Below are 11,545 nucleotides of genomic sequence, written 5' to 3' on the forward strand. Positions count from 1 at the left end.
AAATCTTATATCTGATAAGGGATTAATACCCAGAAAATGTAAAGAACTCCTACAACTCAACACCAAAAATAAACAACCTAATTCAAAAAATGGGCAAAGAACTTGATAGACCTTTCTCCAAAGAAGACACCCACGTGGCCAACAAGCACATGACGAGATGCTCAGCATCACTGATCATCAGGAAACACAAATCAACAGCACAGCGAGACACCACCTCACACCCGTCAGGATGGCCGCCGTCAAAAAACAGAAAACAAGAAGAGTTGGGGAGCGCTCCCTTCGGCAGCACAGATGCTAAAATGGGAACAATACGGAGAAAATTAGCATGGCCCCTGCTCAAGCATCCCATATTTTTAAAAAAGAAGTGTTGGTGAGGATGTGGAGAGATTGGAACCCTTGTGCACTGTTGGTGGGAATGTAGACTGGTGGAAGACAGTACAGAGGTTCCTAGAAAAAGTAGGCATAGAATTACCATGTGACCCAGCAATTGCAGTTCTGGGCCTATTCCCCAAAGAATCGAAAGCAGGGCCTCGAACACGTATTTGCCTACCCGTGTTCATAGCAGTGTTATTCACAGGAGTTAAAAAGTAGAAAAAAAAACAAATGTCCGTCAATGGGTAGGTGGATAAACAAAACATGGTGTGTGTGTGTGTGTGTGTGTGTGTGTGTGTGTGTGTGTGTGTGTGTGTATGATGGTTAATATTATGTGTCCACTTGGCTAGGCTAAGGGCACCCAGATAGCTGGGTGTGACTGGGATGGTGTGTCTGGAGGAGGCGGGTGTTGAATCTGAACACAAGAAAGGTTGCCCTCCCCGATGCAGGTGGGCCTCATCCGGTCTGTTGAGGGCCCAGAGGACAAGCTAATTGTCTCTTTGCCTGATCTGGGACATTCATCCTTTCCTACCCTCGGACATCGGCGCTCCTGGTTCTCAGCCCTCAGACTCAGACTGAATTACAACACTGGCTTCCTGGGCCTGCAGCTTGCAGATGGCAGATCTTCTCCGCCTTCATAATCACATGTCAATTTCTATAATAAATCTCCCCATCTTAGACCTCAATTAATAAATAAATAAATAATTTAAATCTCATCTCTCTATATTTTACATATATATATTTTAAAATTTATTAATTAATTTATTTTTGGCTGAATTGGGTCTTTGTTGTTGAGCGCGGGCTTTCTCTAGTTGCGGCGAGCAGGGGCTACTCTTCATTGCGGTGCACGGGCTTCTCATTGCGGTGGCTTCTCTTGCTGCAGAGCACAGGCTCTAGGCGTGCGGGCTTCAGTAGTTGTGGCTTCCGGGCTCTAGAGCGCAGGCTCAGTAGTTGTGGTGCACAGGCTTAGTTGCTCTGTGGCATGTGGGACCTTCCTGGACCAGGGATCGAACCTGTGTCCCCTGCATTGGCAGGCGGATTCTTAACCACTGTGCCACCAGGGAAGTCCTACATATATTTGTCATATTATAGATATAATTGATTTCTCTGGAGAACCCTAATACAATAGACAATGGAATTATTATTAGCCAGCCTTAAAAAGGAAGGAAATTCTAACACCTAATACAACATGGATGAACCTTGACATCGTCCTCAGTGAAATAAGCCAGTTATAAAAAGACAAATACCGAATGATTCCATTTATATACCATCCCTAAAATAGTCAAATTAATAGAGACAGAAAGTAGAATGGCTGTTGCCAGGGGCTGGGGTAGGGGGTGGGGAGTTAGTGTTTAATGGGGACAGAGTTTCAGTTTTACAAGATGAGAAACTTCTGGAGACAGATAGTGATGGTTGCACAACAATGTGAATGTGCTTAATGTCACTGAGCTGTGCACTTAAAACAATTAAAATGGTAAATTTTATGTTATGTGTATAACCACAATAAAAATAAATATGTATCCATGAGTCCATATTGATACAAGTGACAGAATAAATAAATAAATGGAAGAGTCAAATATTCCATACAGAAGAATTCCAAATAATTTATGCAGATGTTCTACCCTCAACGAAGGGAGCACAACCCCCCACTTCTTAATCGTGGATGGCCAATACTGACTTTCTTCCAATGAGCAGAGAATGGAAAGGCTCACCGCCCAGTGATCAGGGCCAGGTCACAGTGGTGAGCCACGTTGAGGGTATTCACCCTTGACAGTTGCAACGAGAAGGGCACTGTACCTCTCTGAAACCCACAACCCCACCAGACAAATCCCAACAGAGAAACAGGCTACAGGATGTCCCGACCAGCACTCAAAACCATCAAGGTCACCGAAGACAAGGAAAGTCTGAGAAACTGCCACAGCCAGGAGGCGCCCAGGGAGAACAACTAAATTTACTGTGGGATCCTGGAACAGAAAGAGGATGTTAGGTAAAAACTAAGTAGATCTGAATAAAGTGTGGGCTGTAGTTAATAATGTGTCAATATTGGGTTATTAATTGCAGCAAGTGTACTGTACTAATGTAGTTCCTCATAATAGAGGAAATTGACCCTGAAGTGAAGTGCATGGGAACTCTCCGGAAGTCTCAGCAATTTCTCTGAAAATCTACAGCGTTTCAAAAAATAAAGTTTATTTAAAAAAAGAAATCCAGGGACTTCCCTGGCGGTCCATTGGTTAAGACTCCGCGCCTCCAGTGCAGGGAGACTGGGTTCCCTGGTCAGGGAACTAGATCCCACATGCCGCAACTAAGACCCAGCGCAGCCTAAATAAATAAATAAATATTTTTTTAAAAAGAAGAAGAAATCCAAATACACCAGTAATCGAAATAATGCCATTTAAAACAATCGCCACTTTAAAAGCGATTGAATTGCCTAAATGAATAAAAACAAAGTCCAGATGCTCCCTGTCCACAGACACAGCCTACAGAAAGGCTGGCCCTCCCGGCCCCCAGAGCCCCTCCGCCGTGTCTGTCCCGGGAGCCCCGCCCCCCTGCGCCCAGCGCCCCACGCGCTCGCTGGGTCTGGGGTAGCAGCCTCAGAACATCCTTTTCTAGCAACCCTGAATTGCTCTAAAAATAGATCATTTATTGATCCACAAAGAAATCTTAACACTAAAGATCAGCCTCAAACTGACCACCTTCTCCAAATACCGAGATTTCGATTCATTTCGAAATCAAAAGACTAGAGGAAGCAACTAAGAACTGAAAAGGGTTGTTTCCGCGAAGAGTGGGCGGGAGGGTACTGCGAGTTACCAGCCCTGAAAACCATGGACTATTTTAGCAAAATCACAAGCCTGTCTGGGAACAGGTCGCCGTGGCCCTCCGGGGTCTTCGTGCGGAGTGCCAGCCCGCCAGCCCACCCGGGTGGGCGGAGTCCGGAGCTGAGCCTCTCAAGCCCCGGCCGAGTTCCCGACGCTCGGCCCCGCCCCCGCCCTGTCCCCCGGCTCTGCCCTCGGTCCTGCCCCCGGCCAGCCACTAGGCCCCGCCCCGCCACTAGGCCCCGCCCCTTCCTTCCCCGCCCCCCCAGTCCCCGCCCCCGACACTTGCCCCCGCCCCTTCACCGTCGCTTAGCTCTGCCCTCGGCCCCTCCCCATCCCCGGCCCGGAAGCACCGCTTCGGGCGGCCACTCCGCGCGTGTGCACCAGGCGGCGCTCGCGGGCCGCGCGGAGCTCAGACGGGGAGCGCTGCTGGGCGGGCACCAGCGTTTGAGGGCGGCCCTCCTGGACTTGGAGTTGGGCAGGGTCGTCTTCCCAAGCCTCCTGCCCGGCCACTCTCCATCTCTCCTTTCAAAACCCTGCCCTCGAAGCCTCACTCTTGGGTTCCCTCAATTGTTAGTACAAAAATAGGCATAAGTATTCATTTCATTCACCTGTAAGGCGGCGAAGGGCCAGCCTGCCTCGGGGGAGGGGGTGGAGGGTGCCGACCGGGAAAAGTGGAGCCACCGCTCCCCTTGCGCCGACCCCTGACGGAGGGTTCAGACACCTGGAGAAGCACCCCCGTCCCTAGGCAGCCCTTTGCACCAGGCAGACCCCCACCCCGACTTTACAAAGGGGCAGGTGGTGGGCCCTGAGCCTCGTTGTCCTGAGACCCTGGCCAGCCGTGCTCAGGAGCTCAGGCCCACTGTTCTGCTCTGCTGCCGTGTGACCCAGTGTGACCCCTGCTCTGCCAGGCCCCAGGCTGACCCTGGCATCCCTGAACCCCCTGCTCCCCTGCAGGGCTCAGGGGCTCCTCCTTCCTCGTCCTCTTCAGTCTTGTTTGAATGTGACACCAGCAAGGTCATTTTGTCCGAAAGCTAAAAGAGGTTTTGAAAATGCGGCAAGAGCCTCAGACCTCTCTGGTTCCAGTGGGCCCAGCGGCCAGAGGGCAGCAGGAGCCTGGAGGTCTGTCCTGCACCAAGGGGACAGGCTGGAGAAGGTGAGCCCGCCCCTGGCTGGCCTCTCTGCAGAGCCTGGCCTTGGGGGCAGCACCCATGGGCCTCGCACAGGGCCGTTTGGGGGTGGGGCAGGGGCGGGGCACGTATGGCCCTGGCCTCAGCAGTGCCCCCGGTGATACCCAGTGAGGTTGACCCATGGCACCTCATACTCGCAGACTCTGTGGGGGCTTCCTCCCCATGATCTGTCTCAAAGGTCTGGACACCTCAGTGCCCAGGGGCTGCTGGAGGGACAATAGGACAAGACAGACAGGCCCTCAGAAGTCTGATTCGCAGGCTGAGCCACGCCCCCGGGAACCGCAGAGCAGGCCTGGGTATGAGCGCGGGGCATCTGCCCAGGGGAATGTATCGGGGCCCAGATGGACGTCACAGCGAGAGCTCCAGGGCCCCAGCTCCAGGCAGCACCCCTCCACATGTCCAGCCAGGTTTGCTGGTTTCCAAAATAGCCAGCGCTTGCCGGCCTGGCCGCCCCAGGAGGAACAGCTGGGGGCCAGCACGTGCTCCGTGCTTGGCCTGCACCCCTGCTGCCTGGGGTCCCAGCACACCACTTCCTCTTCCCCCTCCTTGAGCCCCAAGCCTGCGGGCCTCCAAGACCACCCACTGGGACTCCACCGGCTCCAGGCCTGCTGGCCTCATACCTGCCTCTCATTGCCCCTTCCAGGCACCACTTGCATCACCTCCCAGGTGGCTGGTGGGCTGGGCCTCAGGGACAGGATTCTTCACAAACAGCTCTCAGGCAGGGCCCCTCCCAAGGGGAGGAGAGCTGCATCCTCAGGATCGAAGTCCCATGGCTGAGGACTGCAGGACTGAGACCCTGGGGGCCTGGAGGTGGGCTGCTGCAGGGGGCGCGGGGGCCTGGGTGGCCCTGCAGAGGGTGAGTGCCGTCCCCCCACCCCGTGCCTGCCCCTGGGCACGGGCAGTGGTGCCCAGCCTGAGTGTAAGAACAGGACCCAGTGACCCACACCCCTTGCCGTCCCTGCTGGCCCAACCCACACCGAACTGCCCCCACAGACACCCGGGGGCCCACCTCGGCTTCAGAAGTCAGCTTGGGGGCTCTGGGTGCCAGGGATGCCCCTGGGTCCTAGCATGCTGTTCTCCGGCAGTTCCGTCGGCCTGACGGGCTGGACTCATGCCTGGGGCGAGGGGCAGCTGGCCCCGGGCGAAGCTAGACTCGGTGGGAAGGAGGATGGGAAGGGGAGGAAGGGGAGACCGGGTGAGAGGTGGCCACCCGCCTCCAGGCTGAACAGTGTCCCCAGGTGCCCAATGGGAGTAAGGGGGCCTCCACGGAACCAGAGCCCCGCCCGTTCTGCTGACTGCTGGCTGTGCTGCCTTTCCTCCCGCCAGCTCCAGGCTCTGCCCTGGCTGAGGAGGGCTCTCTGCTGCCCAGGCAAAACCAGTAAATAAGAATGTGCTGTCAAGAAGTGGAAGAGAGGGCGGGGGGGGGCGGGGGGGGGCAGCGCCAGGAAGGGCCACCATCCTTCTGAGGCGCCCCCAGGCCCAGCAGTCAAGGCCTCCCCCTTCACTGTAGCCTTCTCCTGCCTCCTGGCTGTGTTCACACGTACCATCCCCCAGGTCACCTCTGGGACCCTGTAGGTGCCTGGGTCCCCGCCTGGGACCCCACCCCATGCTGGTCCCTGCCACCCGGGCCACATAAACCCATTGTCTGCAAAGTTCCCGCCTCTTTCTGGGGTTCTCCTGACGCTCTCTCCTCACCCCCTTCCCCACTGGGGGGACATTGTCAGCCCTGGACATCCTCAGCTATCCATGTTCCCCCATGGCCCCTCACTGGCCCATGGCTCTCCACGCCCATTGCAGGCCTGCTTCTCAGCCAACATCTACAAGCATCTTGGGTTAGAAAGGTCTAGGACACAGCACATTCCCACCCTACCCCACCGGAACTGCCCTCCCAGCTGCCCCTCCCGTCCTCCCGGCTCGCTCACAGTTCAGCTGTGTGGACAGACACCCTGATGTCACCGCTGACTCCTCAGTGCCTTCTCCCCTGAACCACCACAAGCTCCATCACTCCAGATACCTGGCCCTGTCCAGCCTGCCAGCACTGTGCTGCCCTCCACAGGCTCACCTGCCCTCAGGCAACCAGAGGGGGTCTCACCCCTGCTCAGACCCCCCAGTGGTCCCCATCACCTCCTAACAGGACCTGCCCTCCTCACTGCCACAGGACCTGAGCAAGCTGACCACTGCCCAGGGCAGAGGGACTGAGCCACCACCACGGTCTCCTCCCAGAACTTACATTTTTAAGAAGTAGTTGATAAATGCCAATGGCCTTTTTTTTTGCCGTTGAGGAAAATTCATTCCTCAAATTCATACGGAATTGCAAAGGACTCTGAATAGCCAAAGCGATCTTAAAAAATAAGACCAGAGTCAGAGGACTCAAACTTCCCAATTTAAAACTTATTACAAAGTTACAGTGATCAAAACAGTGTGGTACTGGTATAAAAACAGACATACACCAATGGAATAGAATAGAGAGCTCAGAAATAAACCCTCACACTTATGGTCAGATGATTTTCAACAAGGGTGTCAAGACCATTCGGTGGGGCAGGACAGCTTTTTCAACAAATGGTGCTGGGAAAACTGGATATTCACATGAAAAAGAATGAATTTGAACCCCCTACCTCACACCATATACAAATATCAACTCAAAATGGATAAGACCTAAATTTAAAGGTAAAAACTATAAAACTCTTAGAAAAAATCATAGGAGTAAATCTTCAATAACTTAGATTTGGCAATAGCTTTTTATTATTATTATTTTTTTGGTTTTTGGGGCTTTTTTTTTTTTGCATTTTTTAAAACTTATTTATTTATTTTTGGCTGTACTGGGTCCTCGCCACTGCGCATGGGCCCTCTCCAGCCTCGGTGAGCGGGGGCCACTCCTTGCAGCAGCGCGCGGGGTTCTCAGGGCAGTGGCCACTCCTGCCGTGGAGCACAGGCTCCAGGCACACAGGCTCAGCAGCCGTGGCATGCGGGCTCCAGAACGCAGACCCAGCAGCCGTGGCGCACAGGTCCAGCCGCTCCGCAGCATGTGGGATCCGCCCGGACCAGGGCCCAAACCCGCACCCCCGCACCAGCAGGCGGACTCCCAACCACTGTGCCACCAGGGAAACCCTAGCTTTTTAGATATAATGTCAAAAACACAAACAACAAGGAAGCAAAAAAGGCAAAAGAAATAAATTGGACTTCACCAAAATTAAAAACTTTTGTGCATCAAAGGACGCTAACAACAGAGTGAAAAAACAACTGACAGAATGGGAGAAAATATTTGCAAAATTACATATCTGATAAGTGTCTCATGTCCAGATTATATAGAGAACTCTTACAACTCAACAACCACCACCACCACAACAAAAAACAAGTTCAAAAAAGGGCAAAGGGGGCTTCCCTGGTGGCGCAGTGGTTGAGAGTCTGCCTGCCAATGCAGGGGACACGGGCTCGTGCCCCGGTCCGGGAAGATCCCACATGCCGCGGAGCGGCTGGGCCCGTGAACCATGGCCGCTGAGCCTGCGCGTCCAGAGCCTGTGCTCCGCAACGGGAGAGGCCACAACAGTGAGAGGCCCGCGTACTGCAAAAAAAAAAAAAAAAAAACAAAAAAAGGGCAAAGGACTTGAATAGACATTTCTCCAAAGAAGACATACACACGGCCAGTTAGCACAAGAAGAGATGCTCGGGAGGGGATACGGGGATATATGATACGTATAGTTGATTCACTTTGTTATACACCAGCAACTAACACAACAGTGTAAAGCAATTATACTCCAATAAAATACTCCAATAAATAAAATTATACTCCAATACTCCAATAAATAATAATAAAAAAATTTAAAAAAAGAGATGCTCAATGTCCCTAGTCACCAGGGAAATGCAAATCAAACCACAGTGAGATACCACTTCACATCCACTAGCATGGCTAGAATCAAAAAGTCAGATGGTAACGAGTCTTGGTGTGGGTATGGAGCTATTGGGGCCCTTGGGCCCTGCCGGTGGGAATGTAAAATAGCTCAGCTGCTGTGGAAAGCAGTTTGGTGGTTCTTCAGGTTAAATATAGAGTTACTGTATGACCCTGCAGTCCCACTCCCAGGTAAATACCCAGAAGAATAGAAAACAGGTGTTCAAACAAAAACGTGTACACGAACGTTCACAGCAGCGCTATTCACAATAGCCAAAAGGAGAAACAGCCCGAATGTCCATCAATGGATGAGTGGATAAACAAAGGGTGGTGTTTACACACAACGGACTATTCCGCCGTAAAAAGGAATGAAGCGCTGACACCTGCTACAACATGGATGAGCCTTGAGAACACGATGCTCAGTGAGAGAAACCGGACACAGAAGGACACATGCTGTATGATTCTGCTTGGACGAAGTACATACAACAGGTAAATCCATGGAGATAGAAAGCAGATTCGTGGTTGCCGGGGGGCTGAGGGGAGGGAATGGGGAGTGACTGCTTAATGGGGGTGGGGTTTCCTTTTGAGGTGATGAAAATGCTCTGGAGCTGGATGCAGGTGGTGGCTGCACAGTGAGGTGAACGTACTAAATAACACTGAACTGTATACTTCAAGAGGGTTTAGTGGTAAATTTCACATTAGGTGTGCTCTACCAGGATTCAAAATCAAAAGTAGTTCATGAGGCAGAACCCTGTCGGGGGGACATTTGAGTCACTGGGAGTTCTTGAGGCGTCTCCCTTCTGACAGCGGAATGTGGGCTGCCCTGCGTGGAGGGACTTCCCGGTGGAGACCCCACGGGCCAGGCTGAGGGGGGCCCGGGTGGGAACCCTGGCCCTCTGGTTGTGGGACTGAGTCCCTGCCCCCTCGCAGGGAGGGGCAGCGTGGTGGGGTCTTTTTTTTGGAAAGGACAGTCCTCCAGGGTGGGACTTGAGAAGAGACCACAGAGCAGTCGAGACAGGGTGCAGGCCCAGAGGACAAGGCCCTTCCTGCCAGGCACCCTGGGACAAGGCTCTGTCACCGTGTCAACCCCGGGGCGGCCTGGCTGGCAGATGTGACGTGGCACTTTGTGACATGATATGGCAGGTAACGTGGCATGGCAGATGTGTGGCATGATGTGGCATGGTACCCAGTCCGTGGTCACAGGGTGACGGCCAGGCTGGCTGTGGGCCCCTGTGGCCTTGAGGATGTACCTTCCTTCCCCTCTGCTCAGTGGCTGCCTGCCTGCTGGAAGTGGCCCTGCGTAGCGTCTTTGTATAACATGACCTCAGGCCAGCGTCCTGGCGTGAGAGGGCTGTGCCCGAGGACGGGGCCCAGGCTCTGGGGCCGTCTTTGGGCTGCCCCTCATGTGGCTGGACAGGGCAGTGAGCTCAGGAAGGCTTCGAGGGCTGCAGGCACCCCCGGGGCAGGACCGGCCACCCTCCTGCCTGCTGGTGTCACAGGTGCAAGCTGGTCACCTGGTAGGTGCTGGTGGAGCTGAGTCCCAGGGTACCTGCTGTGGGGAGAGGAGTCCCCAGAACAGCTGGGCGCTCTCCCCAGGCAGGGCCGGGCAGAGGGGGGGCGCGGGGAGCTGGAGACCAGGGCAGCCCTGGCAGCAGCCCCCCCCCTTTTCCCCGGAGGGTCCCTCAGGCCACCACCCCATCAGCCCCTGCTCCTGTCTGCGGCGGGAGCTAGGGGCCAGGCACTGTGCACGCTGCCCCCGCTCTGGGGACTGTCAAGGTTGGGCTCCGGCCGGGACGGGGGCACAAGCCTCGGCCACCGCGCACGGGCCTGCGGCCCACCAAGCCAGTGTGCCTACCTGGGTGTGTGCTGCTAAGCAGCTAGGAGCCTGTCCCATCTTCCGGGCCCCAGGGGCGCTTCCCTGAGCCTGCCCAGGCCTCTAGATGGCACCTGAGGACAGGAGGCTTGGCCAGGCTGGGGAGGAGGAGGGGGGCCCAGAAGGCGTCTGGGGTCTCAGAGCCCCTAGGCCTCTCTGGGGCAGTGGCTACCTCTGGCCCGGGCCTCCTCACCACCCCCAGGTCCCTCGGTGCGCAGCGGGCTCCCAGTTGCAGACCCCTCCCACTCTGGGCACTGAGGCCTCCCTGGCCCCTCATCTGTCTGGTGCCTGCCTGGGCTGCCCTCTCTGGCCTGTGTGCGGGTGTCAGGGCCTGGGTGTGCCCCGCTCCGACCCTCGGGCTCTCCCGGGGTCTTGGCGTCTCTGCGTCACGCCCCGCCGCCCCCTCTCCTTCGGGTCTCAGCACTCCCAGCCCCGGCCCAGGATGCGCCTAGGGCGTTTCTGGCAGCTGCGCTCCAGGGCTGGGCTGGTGACTACCCGGCCTTCTGCAGGCTGCTGGGGGAAGCGCCAGGCCAGCGTAGAACAATCGCAGCCTCTCTGCCAAGGGCGCCGCCCAGGCCCGGAGAGGAAATGGGACTGGGGGCTGGGCCGGGCGGGAGCTCTGGCCGCTCCATGGGGCACCCTTGACGCCTGCCTGGGAGTCCCTGGAGGCTGCAGTGGAGGTGGGGGCGGGGCGGAGCGGGGAGGCAAGGGTTGCCCAGCCTCGTCCCTCCAGGCTCTGCCCCAGCATCTGGTTTCAGGATGGAGCAGGCCAGAGGCTGGGGCTGCCTGGCCTCAGCCGGGAGGAGCCGGAACCTGGGCCTTGAGGGCCTTGAACCCGACAGCCAGCAGTGGCTCGGTTTATGAGTGTCTCAGTTGTTGCCCCAATCCTGCTGCTTTTCCACTGTGTTTCCCCTGCCCAGCAGCCCTCCTCCTCCTGGTGACAGCATTCACCTTTGCTCTGGGCGCACTGCATGTTGTCCCAACAGAGCCAGTGGCCCTTCCATCCCCTGCCTCCAGGGCCACGTGAAATCTGAGTGAGGCCTTTCAGAGCCTTCCTGGGGTCCACACACCGCATCCCAGAGCATCTGGAGCTCTGTAGCTGCTTAGCTGGGGTGGTGGGAAGGCAGCCCCAGCAGGTACTTCCGCACCAGGCAGGAGGCACCACTGGGGAGCCAGAGCCCATTGGGAGCCTCGCTGGATCCAGCTGAGCCTGAAGCCCAGTGTCTGAGCCGGCCAAGTGCCTCTTTTCAGATAAGCTATTTAAGCTTCTGCCTCTTGCTACCCTGAGGCCGGGCTGATCTAACACGGGAATGTCTGTTACGTGTTGTGTGTATATCTGTGGTGCACGCGTTTCTGGGGGGATGTGGGGGGATTACCCCTCCTCACTCATGGTTGCATCTTGCTTCCTTAG

General features: G+C 55.6%; 1 pseudogene; it reads left to right on the forward strand.

Moving 5' to 3' along the window:
* Positions 1-270: 270 nt before the first annotated feature.
* LOC112065345 (uncharacterized) lies at positions 271-369 on the forward strand (annotated as a pseudogene).
* Positions 370-11,545: the final 11,176 nt, after the last annotated feature.

Source organism: Physeter macrocephalus, chromosome 3 (assembly GCF_002837175.3).
Source record: "Physeter macrocephalus isolate SW-GA chromosome 3, ASM283717v5, whole genome shotgun sequence".
Lineage (NCBI taxonomy): Eukaryota > Metazoa > Chordata > Mammalia > Artiodactyla > Physeteridae > Physeter > Physeter macrocephalus.